Here is a 26,938-nt window from a genome sequence, read left to right as displayed (position 1 = left end):
TTCTCTTCAGGCATCTTGAAACCACTGTCCCTTTCTGCTCCTAGCAACAGCAAGGACCCCTGTAGATGAAAAATCTTCCTGACCACAGATGTCTATCTCATCTAAGTCTTGTCTCTTCCTTGTCATCAACATGGATAAAAGACTCTCCCACAATGGCAAAGTGAATCTACTACTTTTAGTAGAGAACTTCAGGTTTGCAGGAACCAAGACTTACCATTTCCTCTACCCATTGAGGTTGAGATTCTGTGTTGTGTTAACCACATGGGAGCAGTGACTACCACTTTCAAACTGAACAGGATTATTTTCATTTTCCTAGCCTTTGCAGAGAGTATCTTACACAAGATGACCAACAAATCCATCTGGTTAACACTGCTTGGGGACAGATTTTGAGGGTGATGCTGATTAACAAGCCATATAGGACCCTATCAACAGATGAGGGACTTAGGGTTCTGGGGACTGTCCTACATAAGGACAGCTGTTGAGGTGGGATGGAAGGAACAACAACAACAACAACAACAACAAAATTGGTTAAAAGGTGACATTAAAGAAGGACAAGAAAATCAGACTTTAATTCTGAAGTTTCACGTACTTTTCCAGGTCTATAACTCCCTAAACCAGTTTCTCTTTCAGGTCTGTTATATCCCAATTCCTGGGAAATCTGTAAATCTACCTGTGCACTGTTAATCAACCACCCAATAAATAGATTAAACGGTGAAATAAAATATAGTGCTATCTGTTGATCAGGTAATGAAAACCATATCAGCCTGAGGATCCTAAGACTGACCAGACCTTTATAAACCATTTTGAGATCACCAGAATGATACCATTCTTACATTCCTTCCCATACCCACCCCTACCAAGTTTCTTTTTTTTAAAAAAAAAAAAAGCTGGGCACCCTAAAACCATGTCTCTCACTCTTGAGATGGCTCTCATCCTCCCTTGAATGCATGTTCCTTGCTTTACTCCCAAGGCATTTCTCTCTTGAGATTGCCCTCTTTCTTTCTTTCTTTCTTCTTTCTTTCTTTCTTTCTTTCTTTCTTTCTTTCTTTCTTATATTTTTATTAGTTGTTCATTGACCTTTATTTTATTTACTTATTTATATGCAGTGCTAAGAATCGAACCCAGTGCCTCGCACATGCTAGACAAGTGTTCTACCACTGAGCCACAATCCCAGCCCTCATTCTTTCTTGAATATATTTCTACTTTCCTAAATAGACCTCTAAGCCTCTGATTGGCACATGCTGAATTTCTTTTCAGTCACATACGCCCAGAACTCTGTTGGTCATGAGTGGAGATCCCCCTTCTCTCAGGGAACCCCTTGGATCCTGTTTGGAAATACCTCTTCTGCCATGACACTGTGATTGTCATTCAGAGCCACCATAAGCTGATTTCTCTCCACATTCCAATCTCCAGCACCCAGGGTTAACATGGTATGCACGGATGAGATCTGAGAGAATCTCAGTGGAAACTGGATGCCTTTGGACTGTGAGTGGTGCCAACGTTGACATCCAGAAGGTCTGAACTATCCATGTCACCTTGCTCTCCTTTGTTCCCCTGCTGGCTGCTTCTACCTTCTCAGAAGTGCTCATGATTTATTTGTGGCATTTCTAAAACTCCCTGCTTCCTTTTTGAGTCCAAAGTCCTTCCAGTTCTATCTTTCTTACCAAAAAGAAAAAAAAAAAAAGAAGAAGAAGTATCAGGCATCAAGCATAAAACTATTGGATTTGTGATTTGATTTAAAGCCTAAGATTGCGGAGTATAGAGATTTGTTTCAAGTCCCACCTGGGCCAAATCCAGCTGGTGATTTTAGGCAAATTACTTATTCTTATCTTTCCAATTGTGTGTTTAATGAGCTCGAGCAAAAGAAAATACTCTGTAAAGTTAAAAATTTAATCCAAATATCAGATACTACAAAGCTATTACATAGCTAAAGCCATACTATAAATTTGAGAAGGTTTCAGACAAATTCATGGATTTTAAGAGAGCATAACATCTTTGGTTAATGGTATCCCAGTTCTAAAGATCTAAATTAGAAACTTCAGCCTCGATTCCACAGTTAATGGGGCACCAAACTCTACCAAAATGCTTCTCTGACTGTATTTTCCTACTTGTTGTCTCTGCCACAGCAGGAATGCAGACTCTCTCCAAATTGTTACCTCCTTCATAAGCCACCTTTCTTCAAGGCATTTGCCACAACAGCAGCCAGGGAATTTTTCCAAAAAGGAACATCTGATCTCGTCTCTCCTTTGTTAAAATTCTTTGCTGACCTCCCATCCACTACAGCACCAAGCCCATATTATTGGGGAAGCGCAAAACTCTCTTGACAATTTTGCTCTCCTAAACCTCCTTTGGGAAAGATGGTGACTTTTTGCATAGACAGCTCTTTCTTCTTTGCCTACTCACTCCATTAATTCTTCTAAAATACTTTCCAACACTGCTGGCTCTGGAAGTACTTCTGAACTTCATGGCCTGAGTGAATGACCACCTCACTATTTCCATAGCACCCCTTGTGTACTGCTTATTCCAGCATTTTTCAAGGTACTCTGTAATATTTTGGAACCTTATTTGGCTCAAGGTACCACTAGTAGGACCCAGGATAACATTTCTTATGGCCTCGTTTCAAAAAATCATGAAGGACTCAGCATAGCCCCTGAACACATATGAATGGCTCTGAGGCAAGGTCCTACCCTACTTTCAGCAATGTCATGAAAACAGCTCCTTGAGTTTAGATTTGAATTGCAGGGTCCTCCTCCATGAAATGGGTTCAGATCATAGAACCCACTGGTTCTTACACTTTAACTTAAAACTGAACAGGGACTTCATAGCCCTTATGCCCATGTTTGCAAAATAGTACTATAGTTGCCCTGTCCAGGAATAAATTAAGATCAGTAGAATATGGTTGGCTTGTTTCTTCTTGCCTTCTACAACATACGCAATAAACACAGATTTTAAACCTCTGTTACTTCCAGGTAGATAATTTCTGGAGTACTCATCTATGAAGATCTCTTATAAATTATTTTAGACAACAAGGGGTCAGGAATAGTTCCACCCAGAAGAGATGTGTGTAAGTCTGTAAAGCATATTTTTCTTGTGAATCAACTGCTTCACAAGTCAAATTAGAAAACTTAAATTCTCCTGATGATTTGACACTCATTGTCAATTAAAGGAGAGTATCATAAATTATTCTGTAAAAGATTCTAAGTACAATGTTTAAATTTGGAAATGTTTCATTCAAATCCAAAGGACTTTCGAATTAAAACAAAAAGTAAAGTTCACACACACACACACACACACACACACACACACACACACATTTTAAACCATAATAAATTGTGTGGGACAAGCCAATTCTGAAAAAAAAAACAAAAAAAAAAACAACAAAACCCCCAAGACTACAAAAGTTAATTATAGCTCCTCATAGGGATTACTACTTTTCCTCAGCTCCTAAAATGAGGCATTTATACTCTGGGGTCTGGAGACAGTACACCTGTGGAGAAGGTGCCACAATGTATCACATCATTTTACATAAAGTCCTCCAAACTATACCCAACAGTCTTCATCAACTCCTGTGAACTGAAAAATATAGGATCAGAGTTTTAAGGGCTCCTGATAAACAGGAAGCCAGCAGTAGTCAATTCAGTGGGGTGCATCCAGGCCTTTATCCTTTATTTCAGGCAAGGTTATATTGTCAGCCTTTGTGTGCCTTCATAATTGCATGTTTTGCCATGATGCTGAGTTGCCCATTTGTATACAGATTCGTTTTATGCTAAATGAATGTAGGAGCATTCAAATTATCTTCTTTTAAGAAGAGAGCACATGATATCTTATATATCAGATATCAGGTATCAGGTGAGAAATGAGGCAACTTGAACAAGAAAATTAAATTACTTTATAGAAAAACAAAAAAAAAAGTAAAACTATGCTTGTCAATTGTAGAAATACTATGAGTTTACTGGGAGGGATCAGAAAGACTTAAAAAATAGAACAAAATAATTAATAAACATTACTACTAAAGATCAATTACTATCCAAGATTTTAATCATTTCCTTCTAGGAATTTCCATTTTCCTTTCCTTTTATTTCCTTTTTTTTCTTTCTTTTTGTACTGGTGATTGAAGCCAGGGGTGCCAATGAGCTATATCCCAGCCCTTTTTATTTTGAGACAGGGCCTAAATTTGCTGAGGCTGACCTGGAACTGGCAATCCTCTTGCTCAGCCTCCCAAGTTTCTGGATTACAGGTATGTGCTATCATGCCCCACTGTAGGAATTTTTCTACAAAACTTTTTAAAAACTAAGTTGAGATCACACTACATCTAAAATTTTTGCACTTTACTATTTCATTTGCTGTAGCTGCACACATTTTACCATGTGTTAATAGCTCATGTAAGTTCAATTCTTCACTGAATTGATGTGTACTATAAATTACTTAACCACTTCCCAGTGTTGAAATTTAATAATATTTTAAATTTAGTAACATACTTAAACTATGGTATATATGATTGTGGGGACCAGAATGTGTTACCCCCGAATATGAAGGTGTGCTGAGTGGAAGAAATTGATGCAAGAAAGTTCTCTGTCCTGTGTATGCCTAAAGTAGGACATATATATACATATCAGTAGACAAAAGATATTTTGCCTCCCCCCTTCTTTCTACCATGGAGAATAAAAGTGACCAAAGATGACAGCTTTGGACCCCTATTCACCTGGAGATGGTACCAGAAGTTTGTATATTAACTAGCTCTAATAACTAGCCTTTATCTATACTTATTTGTCTTCCCCACATTGCTTTGTGTGCCTGAAGAGACTCAAAGTCTACAAATTTACTGTTCTTTGGTGAAGATGCTATAGAACCTGGAGTTCAAAGCTACTCTCTTGAAAATTACTTGTTCATTAGGTGTCTCCCATGTATATATGAAATATATGTGTTAATTTTTGTTTGTTTTCTTCTTGTCCATCTGTTTTTTTTATAATAGGAATCACTTGCAACTAAGAACCTCTGGGAGATGTTCTTCCTCCCCCCACCATGTGATAGTCCCAAATAATTCAGATGACTAAATATCAAGAGTCAGAAACGTCTAAATAATTGTCATTTCATACAGGCTAATGGCTATAACTTTATTCTCTGGGGTTGGTGTACTCACTGGCTTCACATCCTGGTTGTGGCCTCCTGACTTACGTAATCTCCCTACCTCTGGTTTCTTATCCGTTAAAAAATAAGAGCCATACCACCTGACAGGATTATCATTAGTCCAAAAGCATTAACCCAGAATTTGCCAAACAATAGTCAATAGATGTTAGCTACATAAGAGCAATTATTGATGATATTGCAATATTATTGTTTTTTGATAATATTAGTAATTACTGTTATTAACAATTTGATGTTGCTGGGCTGCAGCAGCACTGTAAGAAGAGACCAATGGCAAGTTATTCAGATTTACACCAAATTTAGATCTAATTGGTACTTTAAAAACATGTTCATTTATTGAGAAAGCCATTTTACATTTTGGGATTTGACCCCAGAAGACATCTGCAAGAAGCTCTTTTCAGGAAAAGAATCCATCTGTGGACTGGAGAAGTCATGGTTTAATCAAAACATGCAATCCCAAGGTTGGTAGGAAGCCAAAGGGTAATTTTGTGTAATGTCTCTCCTCTCATTCCAACCAGATGCCAGGCCCACGACCTCAGAGTGTGCTTGAATGTCTCTCATGTTTGGAGCTTATTACCCACAAGGTAGCTCTTAAATGTAGAGATTCAATTTTATGTTGAAACAAAAGACATCTCTCTAAAACTTTAATCTACTGATAGTAAACTCAAAGATCACCTCAAAACCAAACTTCAGCTAAAACTAACATCGAATTTTCCATATAATGAAATGATGGGGATCATACCTTCAAATGGATTTATTTTGGAGTTTAAAAGAAATTGGTGAGAGACCAAAGACTATAAAACCAAGAATTCATTACTCAGATTGTTATCACAATTGAGAAGATTTATGTATTCATTATCATGTGTGCCTCTCTGCAAATTGAATAACCTAAAATGAAAGGAAAGTTTAATGATTTTTTTCCTCAGGAAAAAAATGTGTAAAGCTGTAATTCTAAAAAGGCTCCCATAAAGTTCAAATAGGATTTAGTTTCATGCTTTTAACTATGAGAAGAACATGGAAGGGCAACATTAAGACAAGTTTTATCTGGGTTAGGAAGTTTGAAGCTCATTTTCTGAGGATATATACTGCTCCATGACTGAACTACATTCTGTACTCTACTGAACTTTTACACCGTATTTAGAAATGGACTCAAATGGCCACCCTGGGAAACAAAAGGCTCTGTAAGTTACTAATAAAGCCACTCAATAGAACTGAATAAAATCCATCATCTCAATACTGTGAATAATCTCTCTCTAGATTTGCATCAGCCATCAGGCATGTTTAACGGTCATATCATTGGAAAAGCAAGTTTTTTTTTAAATATAAATATTACTCAAATGTATTTGCTATTTTTTATTTGTAGTCTCTATCACAGAAACTGGTAGGTAGCTGGTGCTCATAAGTGATCAGGAGTCTGTGTGAATATGTTAGTCAGATTTTTGTCACTGTGACCAAATTACCTGACAAGAACAACTTAGAGAAGGGAACATATATTTTGGCCCACAGTTTCAGAGGTCTCAGTCCACAGACAATTGCCTCCATTACTGTGGGTCCAACATGAAGCAGAACATCATGGCCAAAGATCATGGTGGAGGAAAGCTGCTCACCTCATGGCAGTAGGAAGGGGAGGAGAAGGCCATAAAGAAGATAAGCCCTTCTAGAGCATGCCCTTAATGACCCATCTCCCCTAGTGACCCACCTCCTCCACCCAAGCTCCACCTGCCTACAGCTACCACCCAGTCAGTCCATTCAAATTAGGATGGATTGGTTAGGTTACAGCCCTCAAAATCCAATCATTTAGCCTCTGAACATTCCTGCATTAACACTTGAGGGATACCTCAATATTCAAACCATAATGTGAGTGAATAATCATACCTATAATCCATAGATAAAAATGCCTAGTCCCCCTACCCTCTGATTCCCTTGGTAACTGCTCAAATATTGGAGGACTGCCACTTACTATCCTAATGTCCTGGCTTCTTCCCACTCTCCATCCAAACACTGTCACTTTTTACTCTTCAAGTTAACTACTCCATTCCCAGCCACCCTTTCTTATAATCCACAACTGTCAAACCACTCATTTGAAGAACTTAAAAACATGCTTTTGTTTGTTTCTTTGTTTTTAGACTAAGAAAGATACCACTTCAGGCTTCTAAGGTAGAAGAAACTCCTAGGCTATCTGTGAAGGTCATAGTGAATTCTTTATCTGGAGTATTGGGACAATACCCTTTTTGTTTGTTTGTTTGTTTGGTACTGGGGATTTACCCCAGGGGTGTTTAACCATTTAGCTATATCCCCAATCCTTTTTATTTTTTATTTTGAAGCAGAATCTTGCTAAGTTGCTGAGATTGGCCTTTAACTTGTAATTCTCCTGCCTTAGCCTCCTGAGTTTCTGGGACAGGCATGTGCCACCACACCTGGCTGGTTTAAAATCCTTTAAGAGCAGGTTCTTTCAAATTGTAAGTTACAACCCCAAAGATGATTGCAATATCAATTTTCAACATTGTGATCAATATTTCTCTCTGTTCTGTTAAATATTTTGTTTGTTTGTTTGTTTGTTTATTGTGCTGGGAATTGAAACTAGGGCTTCAAACTTGCTAAGCATATGTCTTACAACTGAGCAACACCCCAACCGCAGTATTTTTCTTAAAAAAGGAAAGAAAATATCACAGGGTAATGCACATCCTAAGAGTATCATCTCATGAGTTTTTTATGTCACTTGTTTAATTGTGTATATCAATATATATTGTGAACAAGTGTTTCCAAGAGAAGTTTGATAATCATAATGGCCATCTGGAGAGGAGTAGGGTAAGGCAGGACAGAAGGTGAGGACACCAAAACCATACCCTAAATCCTTTCTTTGGCCATTTAAGGTAAATCACTTACAATTTCATAGGTATTTATTTTTAAATGCAACCAAGAGATACTGACAAGTAAGTACTGAATGATTTACTAAGAATTGTTAATCTGACATTCAAACTAGTGTGCTACTAGAGCTCATTGAGGACTTTAATGTTATATTAGAAGGTTAGGTGCTGTATAAGCACTTGGCTATGTGGTGAGATATTTTTTAATAAATTCCATCCTCAGTGTTTTCTTGAGTTGATCATAGTTGTCAAATACTACTATTCTTGTTTTAAATTATGATATTAGTTTACGTTTACTATACTATTTTTTCTATTGTGAATAATTTCTTCTTTTTTATGTACTGGGTACTGAACCCAGGGGCGCTTAACCACTGAGCCACATTCCCAGTCCTTTTTAATATATTTTTTTAAAATTTAGAGACAGGGTCTCGCTGAGTTGCTTAGGGCTTCACTAATTTGTTAAGGCTGGCTTTGAACTCATGATCCTCCTGCCTTAGCCTTCTGAGCTGTTGGAATTACAGGTTTGTGTCGCCGTGCCAGGCTGTTAGCTCTTAATGATACATAAATTTCATTGACTGTATTTCATACTAATATTTTGTGATAATTAGGTTTCAAAACATTATGGGCATCCAAAGAAAAATCATCAGTATCCATATTACTAGAGCATATGCAAACATAATTCTCCCCACACCTACAATTTGCTTTTATGATCATATTTTTTATAGAACTTTTGTTTGCCACTGGAACTTGAGAGTTTTGGTACTAAGTAAAACATAAGGACGTTTTGTCCTTCCTAAGTGAACTGCAGTCTAAAAAGTTTCAAAACCACTTATTCTACAGATGAAGAGCCTAAGGTTCATGGAGATGGTCCGACAAATCAAGAATAGCAATAGCACTTAAGACAATAAGAGTTCCAGATTCTCTCTCTCTACTCCCGGTTCATACTGACTATAGCCACATTCCAGAACACAAACCTGACCCAGAGCGGAGGCTTTGTAAATTTGTGCTTACTTACTTACTTTAGTTAATGAAAAAGGTGATTTTCAGTCAAGGGAAGGCTTTTGTAGACAGATTTTGGAATCCTGGATAATATAAAACTACAGATTTATTATGTCAAAACCATCAAATATTGGCATTTTCATGTGGTTCAATCTAAGGAGTTTTATTTTAATAGCTCTTTTGCCTGTGTGACTGAGATTTTGATTTCCACATGCAACAGCTTAGTGTATCTGTTAAGAGTGTAGATTTGAACACCCAGGTTCAAGTCCCAGCTCTTACCCTGATTGGTCACATGTTCCTAGGCAGACAGATTACTTAATGTTTGTCTCTCAGTGTCTTCAGAGAGAAATGTAGTTCTATACAAATGTTTGCTTTTATTATTAGTTTTACTCCTAGAACTCAACTTACTTGCTCATTATCCAGGTGGCCTGACTTAGGACTTTATGTACCTGTTCTGATAAAGGTGCTTCTCAGTCAAGGGAAAGCTTTTGTAGAGACAGATTTTGGAATCTTTTTGCTTAGAAAAAAAGATTGGCTATTTATTTGTTAGAATAGACTGGCATATAGCTTCAGAGTTTCAGATCTTTGTCTCAAAGATCCTGCTTCATTCTGCAGACAGCACTAGTTAATAATTTAAACAGGCCAGAAACACCCTGGCCATGGAAATCAACTGCGTATGATTTGCTGCTGTTTTTATTTCATCTGTTATTGAAAATGTGGTTGCTCCCTAAAGTGCCTGTTTCTTTTTAAAAGTATTGTCCCAAAGAACAAGCAAAGGGGGAAAAGGCATCAAAATGTGAAGAACCCAGCTTTGTTTAGTTCGTGATGTACAGAGAAGACAACAACTTAAGGGTGAATCAGAGTGCAGCAAAGTGATTGCAATGCAACCTGATGCTGGCTAATTACTTCTCTATAGATGGCGATGTTTAATTTCTGAGCATCTGTGCATGACAGGAGTTGAGGCACCGTGGGTGGTGCAATGCTAAGACATCTACATAATGCAAAAGGCAAAACAGCCCATCTATAAGCATCGCTTTATTAGGTGAAATAAAATAAAAGTACAAAATCTCACTTTCTAATTAAGTGATGGTCCACACTGTGGGGCTCAAACAACCACATCTGCTTGGATAAAAGCAAACAAATTAGGCTTGGGAACTGCCTCTTCAGAGCAAGAGTGTCTAGGAGAGAGGGTATTAACAGTGATTTGGGGAAAATTCTTTACCTTCCAGATTTTTTTTTTTTTTGGTACTGGGGATTGAACTCAGGGGCACTGAACCATTGAGTCACATCTCCAGCCTTTTATGTATTTTATTTAGAGACAGGGTCTCAATGAGTTGCTTAGTGCCTTGATTTTCGCTGAGGCTGGCTTTGAACTCATGATCCTCCTGCCTCAGCCTCCCAAGGCACTGGAATTACAGGCAGACACCACCATGCCCGGCTACCTTCCAGATTTTGAGTATGGAACTGGAATAAAGTTAATACACGTTTTGATAAGATGAATTACTGCAGTCTAATTTTTTACCATATTTCCAGTTTCCTAATGACAATACACATTCATATAAAGAAAAAGTAGACAGAGAATTATAAAATCAATTAGACAAAAAAAAAATGGGAAAGTACATGAAGAAATGAACTTTCATTATTGATTGCTTCTATTTCTTTTTTAAACCATGCTTTGATTAATGGCATAAATTTTCTCCTCTCCCAGATCTATACTTTCTCTTTCTTTCCCCTTGCTTAAAGACATGTTTTCCACTTAAGATGCGCCTCAGGTGCCATTGGTCAGTGACAAGGCACAAAAATGATTAGTCTCAAGGAACACAGTTTGGAAAAGCAGAGGTCAGATAGCAAACAAAACTGTGTTTGGTCCACAGTCAACTCTAGGTAATTATTAAATGAACAATTAATAAAATAATGAATGGATTAATAATTAAATTTGTGTCTAGGAAGAAAAGATTCTTCCACTCAGTACTGCTTTGACTTTGAGGTTTCAAGCAATGTTTTGATCTATTCATCTAACATCCAGCAAATTATTGAGTATTTTCTTCACATATGATATTGTTCCAGGTTTTTGGTGTACAACAAAGACACAAAAACTCCTGCCCTTTTGGGATAGTATAGTGGCTACACTCAGTACTCGTGGGCTCTGATCCCATGACAATCATGCAATCTCAATTTAGAAGATGACTAGTTGTCGTCAATGAAATCATGGTTCTGTGGCTCCTGGAGTCAAGGAGTCAAGGAGTTAGTGTTTTTTTTTCCCCCTGGCTATGCAACCTAATCTGTCAGATCATCAGTTTTTTTCATTTGTAAAAGTAGGACAGCAATGTGTGCTCTCTGTACCTTACAGAATTGTGAAGAATGAGTGAATCAGATTGGATGCAGCCTACTGGATTTGACTTTTAATTGTTCCAGTCACTACTGTGAATATCTTGGTCTCTATCCCCTAGTTTCTTTTTTGTGTAAAAAGAAAATATTAATAGAAATGATGTGTTAGTCAGCTTGGGCTTCCATAACAAAATCCTTAGACTAGGAGACTTAAGCAACAAACATGTATTTTCTCACAGTTCTGGAGGCTGGACATCTGCAATCACATGTCAGCATGGTTGGGTTCTGGTGAGGCCTTACTTCGTGACGTGCAGATAGCTGCTTCATATGACAGAGAGACAGCATGCAGGAGGGAGAAAACTCTCTTGTATGGCACTAATCCTATCCTGAAGCCCCCCTCAATGCTTCATCCAAACCTAAATATCTCCTAAAGGCTCCAAATACTATCATAGTGGGGGTTAGGGCTTCAACATTTGAATTTGGTGCTGGGAGGGGCACATTTCAGTACATGGCATAACTTCATAGTGCTATTAAGGGGATTATGTACATGAATTTTTCAAAGCACTTCAAAGAGTGCCTGGCATTTGTTAAGTTCTCAATAAAAGTTATTATTATTTCTATAACAAAGCAAATACAGAGGTTAGCCATTTCATTTATAAAGAAGACTATCTATAATACTGTTTATAGAAAATTTCTGGAAGTTCAATTCAGCAGTTTACATTCTGGTGTTTTATGTAAAAAATTCTCAAATATATCAACAACTGATTAAGCACTGAGTCAAGGAACCTTGGAAGGTCTTCCTCTTTAGTCCTCTGACTTCTCACAATCGTGTTTTGAGGACTCCAGCTGGCTCATTCATCTCTGGGAAACTTCTTTCCAAATCATCCTGAATCTCATCCACATTTGTTCCACTTTCTGTGTTGATGATGTAAACCCAGAAGAATAGGAGAAAATGCAAGGCCATATCTATAACCTCAGTTTCTCAACCATGGAAGACCAAGGTTATTGACAACTGTTCTATTCTATGCCAAAAGTATGCTCAGGGAATCCTTCATTTGGAAGGGTTACCTGGGGATCAACTAGCCACCTTTCATCTGATATAGTGGTCTCCTGAAAAAAAAAAAACTGTTCTCATAATTACAGGGATACTGCTGTAAAATATAAGTCAGTTCCTTTTATTTTTGAACAGTTCCATAGATGAGAAAATTCCTTGCTTCAATGTGTCCCCATTGGTTCTAGTTATACCTTCTGTATCTTAGTGTTTGAATACTTTTTAAGTTTTTGAAAGGGTTAATTGAACTGGTACTCCAGGTATTTTTCTGGACTTAACTTTTTTTTTTGTCTTCTTCAGTTATTCTGCTGGTGATGCTGCCTTAGAGAATCTTCTTTTTCTTCTTCATTACCATATCTGCCCCCCTTTGCTCTTCTCCCTTTACTTGGAACTTTATATTTGGGGCCCCAAGAAAGAAATAGTGGAGGGAGGGAGATGATGATATTGGGAAGCTTATGAAAAAGGGTTAGCAATCAGGCCTATTCCTTTCTTCCTGGTCCTTCTGTAACAGATGAGGTTCACATTAAGTTCAGATTCCAAAGGGGCTGTGCTTTCCAGGAGATTCAAAATGTACCATCACAACTTGTATACTGTTGCTTTTTAACTCCAACCAGTTACCATTACAATGTTTACCAAAACATTAAATTAGCAACTGTTTACTGTCTACAGCAGTGCCATAACATACTGATTTAGACTGCCTGGACAGATGATATCACGTACAATATACAGCCAAGTTTTTCCCTTACATTTAAAAGAGGACAGGTTTGTCTCTGGAGACTGTTCTCCAAAGGTACATACTAATCACATACAGGCCACCGGCATTTTTGTCCACATTAAATGTAGCTCTCTAGGACAACACAATTGGATTTGCTGTGCTTTGCTAAATTCATTAGGTAGAAAAGCTTTCAAGTTATTTGAACTTGGTCCCAATTTCCTCTGCTTCAACAGCAGATGTTTCAGTCAAACTGGGAAGCTGTGTTTTGCATGAAAAGGCACAGAATTCTAAGTTATCAGTTATCACTACAGTTGTCATCCTCTTCCTTATCTTAAATTTGATCACCCCAGAGGCTCTACATCTACCCCATGCTTGGGTAGCATGTCCTAATTACCATGTTTTGTCAAACCTGTTTCCTAAATGCCTCTTGGGTTCACTACCTTCTCTCTAGCTGCAATAAAGTGGGTCCTCATTGTCTTCTGCCTGAACCATGACAATAACTTTTCTCTTAAAACAAAATCTGTCCATCCTCATTGCTATCAGAGTGGACTTTCAATAGATAAACATGGCTCAAAATCCTTTAAAAGTTTCTCACTATGGACAGCAGTGAGCTCCAAAGTGCCAGGGGGTGGGCACAGTTCAGGAAATACACAAAATGATTCACATGTTAAAGAAAAAGCACTTCTATTTGTTACTTTTTATCCCTCTCAATGATAAGAGTTCCAGCCTAGCTATATTCAATATGTGGATTGCTGCTGGTGCTTTCACCTGGACCTTCTGTCAGTTCTCTTCTCCACTGTTTAAGGATTAAAGACATCCTGAAGAAAAGAAAGATCCACAAAGTGGAAGGGCTAGAGTGTGCCCCGCTTGGAGTTGGTGAGCCCAGTTAAGAGGATTTGGAGTGTTGACAGTGTTTTGCAAGGAGCTGAAAGTGGGTATAAGAATCTTTTGTACTACACCAATATTGGTTATAAAGTACTTAAGAGAGTTGTCAAATCTAGTAATAAATTATGCATTTTTATTTTTCATAAATATCCATATTTTTCTGTGGATAAGTTATTACCAGAAATAAGCTATCTAGTAGATAATTAAAAAGAACATCGAGGACACTCATGATTTAGAAATAAAAATATAAACTTGATTTTTTACATCAAATCATTTGCAAAACCAATTTCCAGTGGATTATAGATATAAATTTGAAATGTAAAACAATAAAGTTTTGGAATATAAATGATGTTAATACAGGTAAATTGCTCCAGAATGAGATACAAAATCTATTAACCACAAAGAAAAAGGTTGACAAATTTGATTATATTGGAATTAGTAATTTCTGTTTCTCAAAATTTATCACTTGAAGAGCTAAAGGGCAAAACATAACAATATATAACCAACAAAGAACTGATCCAGAATATGTAAAGAACTCATACAATTAGTAAGGAAAAACAACCCAATAGGAAAGTGGTCAAGAGATTTGACAAGCAATTTCCAGTGGAGGACATTTAAATACCTGATAAATATGTGAAAATTGAAATTTAGTCTCAACCTCAAATATTATTAGGGAAATGCAAATGAGACCAAAATTAGGCTTCCCCAGAAGATGGAGTAAATGTAGTTCCCTGTTCCTTCCTATAATTACATCTAAAGTCCTTCAATGTTACATCTGAAACAAACATTACAAGAGTCTGAAAGGTAGAGGGAAGCAGCAGGCTGGCAGGGGACAATGGGGTCCACCTCAGTGCTCACTTCCCTGAGTTCTCATGTACTAGTAAGGATGTAAAGCCCATTTGGAAGCATAAATTTACTTTCACTTCGGAAACTATTTAGCAATATCTCCTACACCTAATCTAATACACACTCTACAACCCAGCAATTTGACTTCGAAATATATGTTTGTTCCAAAGTACATGTACAAAAAATATTACCAGCCTTATGATTCAGAATAGTCAAGAACAGAAATAACTGTCCATTAGCAATAGAACGAATGCATGAAATGCGGAATTGCGCACAATGAAATACTAAAAATGAATGAACTGCCCGCTCTACAGTTCATATTGTTGTATGTACACAGATGATCCTTGCAAACATCAAGCTGAGTGTAAGAAATCAGACATAAAAGAATACATGCTCTATGATTATAACTATGTAAATGCAAATCAGAGAAAAACTAATCAAAGTATTTTTTTCTTTGAAGTTAGAATAGTATTTACCTCTGGGAAACTGGCATAGATAATTACCGGGAGAAGCAGTGGTATTGTTTCATTGGCTGATCTGAGTGGATTACATATTATATATAGTGGATTCACTATATAATATCACAAACTCTTCATCTATAATATTTGCACTTTCCTGTCTGTAGGTTATATTTCAATGAAAATTTTATAAAAAGAGTAGAAATAAATACACTTCTTTCCACCATGGTACAAAGCAAAAGGGACGTATCCATTATGAGTGATATGGTAACTTTTTTTTTTTTTTTTGGTACTGGGGAGTGAACACAGGGGTTCTTATCCACTGAGCTACATCTGAAGCCCTTTTTTTATGTTTTATTTCAAGACAGTCTCACAGAGTTGCTTGGGGCCTTGCTAAGTTGCTGAGATTGCCTTTGAACTCTCTTTCCTCCTGCCTCAGCTTCCTGAGTCACTGGTATTACAGGCATGTGCCACCCTGCGGAGCTGGTAACTGCTTTTTGAAAGCATTTGTGCCTTAGAGAAGGCATTCTTAAAACAAGAATTTGACAACTTTCATCACTGTTTGTTTTTGGTGCTCCAAATGATCTGTGTTTTATCTTTCTGCACACTAAAGAAAAAATGGGAACCAGAATTTTTATATTGTTCAAAAATCTTCCAAATGAGAGGTTTCAGTGAATTTGGAACTATTATTACTAATGCCACTGTGAACACTGTTGGTTCAATTTTTTATAATGTAGTGATTTGAGTGATTCTTTTTATTTTTTATTTTTGGTCCTGGGGGATTGAACCCAGGGGCGCTCTACCACTCAGCTACAACTCTAACCCTATTTTGTATTTTATTTAGAGACAGGATCTCACTGAATTTCTTAGCACTTCACCATTGCTGAGGCTGGCTTTGAACTTTCGATCTTTCTGCCTCAGTCTCCAGAGTTGCTGGGATTACAGGCGTGAGCCATTGCACCTGGCTTGAGTGATTCTTAATTTTAGAAAATACTAATACTCATGATAACTGATAGTTATTGGTTACTTTTTATGGATCAAGCACTTTTTTTTATCAAAATGTTTTTCACATATTAACTCATTGGATTCTCACAATAATAATCTGTCAAGTAGCCACTATTACTATTATTTCTATATTATAGACAAAGAACTTGCCCAAAGTCATACCACTAGAAATTGGTAGATCCAAGATAATATATGTATACAATAAACAGAGATGCAAATGGGGGAATGACCAAAGTTTATTTATTGATAGAAAATGTCTGGAGACATTTTCATAGCAAGCTTAAGATTCAAATTCCACTGCTTATTGTGATTTTAGTCCCTTTAATACTGTTTAGCCTCATGCCTCACAAGTCTCAGACTCAAAATTTGGGATCCTTGTGGTTTCTAGTACTCTTCGCAGTCTTAAGTATTGGGGTCTTCCTCAATGATGCTCCTGTAAAAGGTCTTCCTTCTCTTACTCTACCAGGAGAACTCTATTCAATGTGTATGTTTCTGATTATACCATATATCCCCTGAGATGTTTTCCCTGATACTCCGGGGCAGACAAATCAGGTCTCTTTCCTCTGAATTATATTTTGGGTGCTCTTCAGAAATATTGTCACTCAAAAGACGTGTGTGTGTGTGTCTGTGTGTGTGCGCGCGTGTGCGCACACTTTCAGAACTGGATTATAAGTATTGTACCCTAGAAATTTGCTAAGAGAGTAGACTTTAGGTACTTCTACCACACAAACATGTGAGGTCAGGGTTGTGGCTCAGTGGTAGCGTGCTTGCCTAGCATGAGTAAGGCACTGGGTTCAATCCCCAGCACCACATAAAAATAAAAACAAATAAAATAAAGGTATTGTGTCCATCTGCAACTAAAAAGTATATGTATGTATGTATGTACACACACACACATATACACATGTAAAAAAATGCATGCATGCACATGCACAGTGCATATGTGAAATAATGGATATGTTAATTTGATTGAATTTAATAATCATTTCATGATATTTGTTTATGAATATCAAAACCCATGTTTTAAAATATATATAATTTAAGCTTTTATTTTTGTACTGGAAATTGAACCCAGGGGAATTTTACCACTGAGAGACATCCCCAGCAATCTTTTATTTTTTATTTTAAGACAGAATCTCACTGAATTATTGAGGGTCCCAATAAGTTCCTGAAGTTGCTCTAACTTATGATCCTCCCGCATTGGCTTTGTGAATCACTGGGATTATACACATGTGCCACTGCACCCAGCTAAACTTAAAAAAAAGAACAGAAAAATAGTAGCTTTCTAAGGAAAAAGAAAAAAGAAAACTTTCTGAGGGGAAACAGTACTTCTTGGAAGATGGAGAACTTCATTTTCCAGTTAAAGACTCTTGTCATTTGTGTTAGTGGAAGGAAGATGCTACTAAGAATCAGGAAGCTTTGCCTCAGCTCCCAGCTCTGCACTGGCTGGCTCTGTGGCCTTTCACAGAGTTACTCTTCTTCAGTTCTTTATCTCTCTTCATCTAGCTCAACTCTGGTTCCTTCTAGAATTAAAATTATGTACTTACTTTTGGTAAGTACTTACTGGGTAAATATTTCATTTGGAATCTTGTCAAAATCTCTTTCATCTTGGTTCTGATTTTAACAAAAAGTACTATCTGTAATGCCATTTTGATAGTAAAATTAGAATTACTATTTTTCCTCTTAGGGATTCAAGGCCTTTCATTAGCTGGCCCTAATCTACCAGTGGACCACTGAGTTCAGTTAAATTTAACATACATTTATGCCATTGGACACCCAAAAGTTAGGAGTAAATGAACAAGTCTCAATCACTGCCTTAAAGTGCCATATTATTTAGTGAGAAAGATAAGACATGCACACTAATAAAACAAAATATGACTTTGTGGGTTTTGTTGACCATAAACCTAATGTTAGTCAATAATGCTATCATTTAGTACATTAATAATAATAAGAGAATGGATCCATCCAACCAAGGTTGAGATAATCTTTTTAGGCTAGATCATAGGTAGGTCTTATGTTTAGTGCTAGAATTCATGTTCAAAAGTCAGTTTGACTGACAAGAGGTGATTTTATCCATTTGCTAGTAGGAAATAATTCATAATCTGCTAAACTACAAAACTCCAATCCTTTTGTCTCTTCCTCTTCCTGACTCCTGCATTAACCATGTCTCCAAATCTTGTCTGTTCTACTGCATAAATTCTCTAATCCATTATCTTCTCTCTTCCCTAAGTACCTATTTCTCTCTCTCTCTCTCTGTTCTAAACTATTGAGATAGTTTCCATATTTTTCATTGTCTCCAATTTTATTTCCCTGGCTCAAATTAGATCAGGTTAATTCTCTGCATAAAACTCTTCATTGACTTCTTAATGCTTTCATGATAAAGCCAAGACTCTAATCTGGCAAGTTCTTCATGATCTTGGTCTCACTTTCCTTTCCATTTCATTTCTCTCTACTTTTTTCCCCTCCTGTCTTTAACCCTACAGATACCTGAAGTCCTGAAAATGCCACATTCTTTTAATACTCCGGGAATTTTTTCCATGTTCTACCTTCTACCTTGGAGCCCCTACTTCAAGCTTCTTCACCTAACTCCACTTTTTTATGCTAATCATTTTTTTTCTACCACTTGCTCTTCTACTTGTGAGGGGAACCTTTGTTGTATATATACAGTAGATGCATGTGCAGGGTGCATGGGGACAAAAAATCAGGGGTAGAATAGAGAAGAAGACAGTGACTGTGTGTTTAGGAGGCCCAGAAAGATAGTGTGAGATGTGTTGATGAAGAAATTGGTAAGCAGCTTTAAAAACATATACTCTCTGTGAATGGTTTTGATTCTGAATTAAAGAGCCCTAGCACTTTTGTTTTGCTTTGTTTTTTTTCCCCATCAGATATAGGAGCTGATTCTTCTTGAGATTATTTCTTTTCAAAGATCACAGGGCTCTTATGTAGTAAAGGGAGATTAACCTTATTCACACTATTTTGATCAAGAAACCTCAGATATTATGTTACAAATTGTATCCTGGTCAATTCTGTTGTTAACTTGATAGTCTGAAGTCCCATGACAAGAAGGACCATGATCTAAATAGTGTATAAAAGCATCTTTGCATAAGCAAAGATGAACTCATTAAGTTATCTTAAATTAATCATAAAATTATCTGAGTAGGTTCTCCTGGTTTAACTCCATGTGTAGCCCAGAACTTTTTGATGATTTTTTTTTTTTTTTGGACTGGGGATAGAACCTGGGGATACTTTACCACTGAGCTATGACCCTAGCCCTTTGTTATTTTGAGACGGTGAGATAGGATCTTGCCAAGTTGCTGAGAGTGGCCTCAAACTTTCTATCCTCCTGGCCTCAGCCTCCAGAGTAGCTGTAATTACAGGTGTTTGCCACCATGCCCAGCTGATAACATCTTCATTTAGTTTTCTGTGAAGATTTTTCTATAAGCAATATACTGCTCAAACTTGATCATGCATTCCCATCGTCTTGGAGATATATTTTTTTTGGTTAATAGTTTTATGATTTTAAGTCTGTAAAAGAGTGGAAATGTGTTAAATGTTATATAAATGGCAAACTGTTATATAAATGGCAATTCATGGAGGAGATAGGTCTCTCTAGAGTTAGATTATCTGGTTTGAATTCTAGGTCTTCCACTCACAAAGTACATGACCTTGGGCAGATTAGTGAACTTCTCAGTGCTTGAGTTTCTTCATCTATAAATTGGAGGTAAAAATAGCATGTACCTCATAGAGTTGGTATGAGGTGATTGCATGAATGAAAATAGGTAAAATACCCAGAAAACAGTGAGTGTTCAATAAAAGTTGGCTATATTTATTACGATGTATTCAGTTTGCCAATTCCTACTTCTCTCTATAGAATTTCCTTACTACTGGAAACTGAAGTACTCTGCACTTCCTAGACTCTCTTGCAGTTAGAGTTCATGATGCAAAATAGGTTCCCACAATTAGATGCCCTTCTGCTGTATCTAGAAGGCTGAAGCAAGAAATAGGTCATCTTCCTGTTGCCTTTCTGCCATCAAGCAAGGTCATCCAGAACTGAATATAGAGAAGCAATGCTGTGGCTGTGGAGAATATGACAACTGTCCTCTACTCCTTTTTCTCCTTATCTCTGGAGTTCAAGTACGGTGGTGTGTGTTAGTGACTTCAACCTAGTGGCAGCCTTTTAATTCCCATGTCTTCAGTTCTTCAGTAACACTACAAACATCTACTGCCCTGATGTTAAATCTCTTTCTTTCTAAACTGTAAAGGATGGTTTCTGTTTCTCACATGCACACTGATTGAATTACTTGGCAACCTGTGGTCCTACCCATGAGTATGGGACAGAGATACAAAGTTGGTACTATGCTATAATGAATCCAACTTGTAAGGTATCTTTTTTTTTTTTTTTTTTTTTTTGGAAAATTTATGAACTCATTACCTATGTTCAATGTGGAAGTTAACATCATCAATCTTTGTTATTAAAAAATGACCACACTCACATGTGCATACTTCTCCTAGTTACTCTGCTCCCAGAAAGCAAGTTTACACTGTTCTGGATCCAATACTTTAATCCTGACCCACCTTCAGAATTACAGAATTTCATAGTAGCCTTTCAGTCTCTGGTTCATTACCATTTTAATTCAATAGCTGAAAATACAACACAGAAAATGCCTCATGAATGTTTTTGATTCACCACCGTCTCTGGGATTCTGGGATACCTGTTTGGCACCAGGCTTTCACATAAACAAGGATCTCAGGAAGTTTTTTATTCTGCCTACACAGCAGCTAAAGCTATGTTAGCTGTCCAGACCTGCCCGGTAGCTATCAGATTTCATTCTGAAGTAAAATGATTAATTTCCAGAGCCTTTTATATTAAGGGGGAAAGTAATTCACTTTCCATGCTTAGAATTTTAATCCAGCTGGCTCCATGCCGGCTGTCTTTTTAGGATGCTATAAACTTATACCTGCCATTAGCAATTAAAACACTAGCAACTGAAAAACACTAAGCTTGGCTCCTAAACTCTGAATACTGAAGTTTGAGTCTGCTTTCAATGCATCTTGCAAAAAGGGTCTACTAATCCTGATGTCTTTTTGTTACAGGAGTTAACCCACACATATATTCTCAGTATCCATGAAGCCCACTATAGAATAAATAAATAAATAAAACCTAACTAAATGCTGCTAAATCAAACTGTGTTGTCTATGTTATAGAGCAAGAAGTAGCTAATTTTGAAAAAAAAATCTAAAATTATGTGATATTATCTATAAATCAAGTTTACAAACTTGCTTTGAGTTTCACTTCCTCTTATTCTATCTTAATCCTTTTGCTTTTGACTTCAAAACCTCCTGTCTCCTAAGATCTTACTCTCTTAACTATTCCCTCACTTCATCTTCAGCTTCTCATTTATTTCTTGCTCTTTTCCCTTCACAATTTAATGTGCCCAAACATTTTCTTTCTTTAACACTTTCAGCAATATGTCCCCTTCAGTATTATCTTTTTCTTTCAAAGCAGCTCCTAGCAATCTTACTTCTTAGAAAGCTGTCAAGTACTATATAATTAAAGCACCTGAGTTCTCCATAAGATGATTGAGCTTCTGTCTTAAGTTTCATGATGACCTTTAATAATAATGTAAAAACACGTAGCTCTGGATGACTGCCCTCTAACCAGTAGTACCAGGAGATCTCCATGCCTCTGACCTTTGTGTATATGATTTTATTAACATTGAATGGTACTACTGTAATTATCTTGAACCAAAGAGAAAATAACAGGGATTGACATGGTCTAAGGTTAAAAAGTATCTTGTGGTACTACACAAAAATTGGAAATAAGTAGGAGGACTGCACCATTACATGGCACATGGAAATAGAAGTATACAAAACTCAAAATAACCTGCAGCCATTACCATAATACATGTTTAAAGTGATTAGTTTGGGTAAAAATAATAAAACAAGCTATTGCATTAATTAATATTATAAGTTTGAATTTAACTTGATTTAGAAATTTCTTTTTTTTCAATTTATAAGCATGTTTTAGTTTATATTAATGCTATAAGTATAGATAATTTATATTGAGTTAATGTTTATATGTATTACATTTTAAATTAATCTGTGGTGGCTCAAGAATTCTTTCCCCTTTTCATTAAAATCTATTTTATAAACACTTATATTGAGCTTACGATGTCCCAAACATTTTTAAAGTATGAATTCATTCAATTCTTATGATAAACTTTTAATAAAGTTATTATTGCTAGCCATACTTTGCTGAGGAATAAAATGAGACAGAAATGTATTAACTCTCTTACACTTCTAACTACAAACAACACCCTGATTTTTTCCAGATCTCTAACTATAGACTAGACCTTTATTCTGTTCTTAGGACGCATATAATCAACTGGACTTTTAAAACCTGCAAATCTCAAAGGCAGCCAGGCACAGTGGTATAGGCCTGCAGTCCTAGCAGCTTGGGAGGCTGAGGCAGGAAGATCATAAGTTCAGAACTAGCCTCAGCAAAGGCCCAAAGCAACTTAACAAGACCCTGTGTCAAAATAAAAATGGGCTGGGGATGTGGCTCAGTGGTAAAATGCCCATGGGTTCAATCCCCAGTTTAAAAAAACAAAACAAAACAAAAAAAACCCCACAAATTTTCAAAGGTGCCTCAGGTTCAACTAAATTGAACTATAAGGTGAACCTCCTCTTTCCTCCATTCCCCTGTGCTCCAATAAGTCTGCTCTTCTACCGTATCCCTCCTGTTTAACAGTCCCTCTTCCTAATCAAGAAGCTCACTGTTTAATAGGGAAGAGAGACAAACAAAACAATCATTATGGTGGGGATGTGACTGTTACGGGGATATGTTTAAAAAGTCAGTGATCCCACAAGGAGACGTGACTCTGCCTGAGGTAGAAGGGCATGGAAGGCCTTACTAAGGTAATGTTTAAAGTGACTCAAGGGGCTGGAGTTGTGGCTCAGCAGTAAAATGCTTGCCTAGCACACGCAAGGCCCTGGGTTTGATCTTCAGCACCACATAAAAATAAAATAAAGGTATTGTATCTAACTACAACTAAAACAAAATGTTTAAAAAAATAAAGTGACTCAAAATAATGCTGCTTGAATTTAAAGAAGAACTCTCATATTTTCCTTATTGTTAGCATGTATTTGAAGGGTATCTTTTAGGTTTACTACTTATACTAGTGTTAGAAATTAGAAAATGCATAGTGAATTTTCATTTTATTATTTGGTACAGGGTCTTGCTTAATTGTCGAAGGTCTCACCAAATTACTGAGGTTGGCTTCAAACTTGGCTTCAAACTGCTTCAGCCTCTGGAGTTGCTCAGATTACGGGCATGCACCAATGTGCCCAGCAGTAAATTTTAATTTTAGTTCCAAAATATTTTTTTCTTTGACTTTGCTCCCTATTTCCAAAAAAAGTATATAAATAGCCATTGTGCAGGTTCTATATGAATAAAATAAGTAAGAAATGATGTTTTCTGAGTGCTCAATAAAACGATATTCATTTATCTTTAAAACATTTTCTTGTTGGGACGGGAAGTAGCAGCATGGCAAGTTCAAAGCCAGCCTGGGCAACTGAGTGAGACTCTTGTCTCAAAATCAAAAGTAAAAAGGGCTGGGATGTAGCTCAGCGATAGAGTATCCCTAGTATGTATGAGTCCTTGGGTTTAATCTCCAGAACTGCAAAAATTACAAAACCAAACATATGAACATTTTCTCATCCTATAATTTCAAATGAAAAATTCTGCATGCATTTTGGTCAATCATATTAGTTTTGATTGAGTCTGAGACGAGTAAGAAGATCATGGCTTTCTCCATGTGGCTTTTGTAGGGGTTGATCATCATAGGGGATAGTTCTTTCTAGACCCATGCAGATACCACATTGAAATTCTAGCAGCATAACTCTGATGGGAGAAAGTTGTGATGACTATCATGATGAACAATGGAATCAAGTCACAGTTGCCAGAGGTCGTTTTTGGCCTTTCCTCTTAAAGGCATTGACCACGATAGCATCTACTTTGGTAATAATATTGTTGCATAAGAGAGATATCCATTTGAACTGCTTAAGTCAAAATGAAAATTTTATTGTTGGGGTCCAGAGGTCATCCTTAGAATCCAAGGGAAGGATATAGAGCTCAACTTTGAAATGATTTAGAAACAGGAACCACAAAGTCTGGGAATAAGAGGGGCTTTCCAGTTATCCTCTCAGCCATTTGCCTCTCTCCCCTGTCACACCATCCCCTCCTGTTTCTCTCCCAGTTTCACTCCTCTCTCACACACAGTTCCAGCACCAGTTCTCACCCTAGCCTTTCGCCAGCTTGGGGTGAGAGCACTAAAAAAGAGATATGAACATCCCCAAGGATGCAATTTCAAATCCTGGGAGGGAATCTGATGATTTCCTTTTGTTTCTTATCTAGCTGTGCACAGGGAAGTAGAATCATTTCATAGAAATGTGTATGCAGGGCCCTTCACTGGGAGAAACTGGCAGGTACCTTCAAATTGCCTACTTCAATTGCCTCTTGTAAAGACTGAAATTTTGTTCCAAAGAGAGAACAAAAAAATAAAGCATTTTCTTGTTTCCTAGAAAGAATTATGTGTTCACTAATCACGAAGATTGCCCTGCTTGCAGTCATCTTTGCTACTGTGTAAACATCATACTTTTGGATTAGTTTGTCATGAAGTAGCTCAACCCAAGGTCCTTTTTGCTCACAGGGAGTGAGAACTGATTGGTGCGAAGAAAAATCATGGACAAAGACCAATAGGGATCACCAGGAAAAAATGTCCAAGCTTATTTTTGTTCTAATTCTTTAAAGTATTAAGAGGAACTCCTGATATGATGCAGCTCACTCATTGGTCCTAGGATTTAAGACTAAAAGTCATTTAGAAATATAGACTGTGGCTTTGCTTGTTCCCCAAGAGAGGGTCCTCTGGGAGTTTGGTCCGTATTTTGTGGTTGGGGCTAGTGATAACATATAAAACTATTCAAAGATATGAGAAGTATTTCTTTTAACATTATTAGTACAGTGATATCTAGTACAATTAATGAACAGTCTTCTGGTTAATTGTTTATATTAATAAGAATTATCAAAGGTAGAATGATAGGTCTTTTTGGTTAGATGATTATATTGCTCAGTTATTTTTATTTTTGCAGTATTAGGTATTGAACCCATGGTCTTGTGCATACTAAACAAGTATTCTATCACTTAATTGTGTCCCCAGTTCCTGAGTTACTTTTAAAAGGTGCTTTGAGGCGCTACAGAAGCAACTGAAAGAGAAACTATTCCTTGTTGTATCCTACAATATTATCTACTTTCATCTGCTCAACATACAGGGCTTTTTAATAATACATCATCTGAGCAGATGATTCCATAGTGCCATAATATGTATGTGACATTATTGATCAGTTCACACTATTGATCAGTTTACACTCACAATTGATCAGTTCAGTCTCCTCAGGAATAAACTGAGGGCCCATAAAAGTTAAATTTCTAACATTGATCTTTAAAAAAAAAGGATAAAAATAAAGAACAACTAAATATGATTGATTTTTTAAAAATAATGTTTCCAAAGCACGTAGGGTTTTATTGTGCCTTGGAGTCATATAATTCCTAGCTCATAGTCTTGACATGAAGCGGACAGAGTTTGTTTCTTTCTATACACATTTAGCAAATATTTGTTGACCAACTCCACATAGCAGATATTTACTAGGCGTTAGGAATTCAAGAGTGGGCAAAGTATATAAGCTCTGTGTCCTCATTAAACTCTTTTTCTAATGAGGAAGATAGGCAAATATGTTAGATAAATGAAATATATGTTTGATGGTGATAAATGTAAAACACAACGCAGAAAAGTGGGATATAAAATCCATGTGTACTGTGGAGACAGGAAAGTTCTCACTGAGAAGCTTTTAATGAAGATTTCAAGAAAGGTGGTTATGCAGACTCTTTGGAAAAGAAGCTTCTTGGCCATGGAACAGTAATAACCTGAATTGGAGATGGGCCTGGTGTGTTAGAGGAACACACGGAGGTCAGTAGGGCCAGGTCAGAGAGTGCAGAAGAGGAGTGGCTGGAAAGAGTTGCAAAGTGGATGTGAGTAGAATTGTGCAGGATCTCAGAGGTCAAGAGTAAGGACTCTGGCTTTGCTCTAAGTGAGTTAGTAAGGGTTTAAGGTAGAAGAAAGAAACAATCTAGTTTATATTTGTGTTGAAAACAGACTTAAGGGAGAAAAGACATAATCCAGGAGACCATTAGGAGTCAATTGTATTAATTCAGGTAATGGATGACAGTCATATAGGTTAGGATGGAAAGATAGGTACCCTAAGACCTGGTGAAGATGAATGCAAATTTCAGGCACAGCTGATATAATTTGCCTGTGGACCAGATGTGAAGTATGAGAGAAAGCAAGCAGTCAAGGATGACACCAGGTTTTTAGCTGAAGTCAACTGGAAAAATGGAATTGCCACTGGGGTGGGAAAGACTGTAGGGGTTGTTGGCTATAGGGAATGGGACATCAAGAGCTCAATTTTGGAGATGTTATGTTTAAAGTGCCTATTACACACTCAGAAGTTGAACATGGATTTGGGACTTTGGAAAGAGCTTCAGTGTTCTGGCTTCCGAGAGCAATGAACGTCATTAGCGTAG

The 26,938-nt window shown here is 37.0% G+C and overlaps 1 protein-coding gene across 14 annotated transcripts in view; it reads right to left on the bottom strand.

Annotated features, from left to right (window-relative positions):
* The window catches only part of Dlg2 (discs large MAGUK scaffold protein 2), a 917,250-nt gene that overhangs the window by 253,573 nt on the left and 636,739 nt on the right, over positions 1 to 26,938 (bottom strand). The gene's annotated exons all lie outside the window — the stretch shown is intronic.

The sequence above is a fragment of the Marmota marmota genome, unplaced genomic scaffold (genome assembly GCF_001458135.2).
Source record: "Marmota marmota marmota unplaced genomic scaffold, marMar, whole genome shotgun sequence".
NCBI lineage: Eukaryota > Metazoa > Chordata > Mammalia > Rodentia > Sciuridae > Marmota > Marmota marmota.
This window is presented reverse-complemented; position numbering and strand designations above follow the sequence as displayed.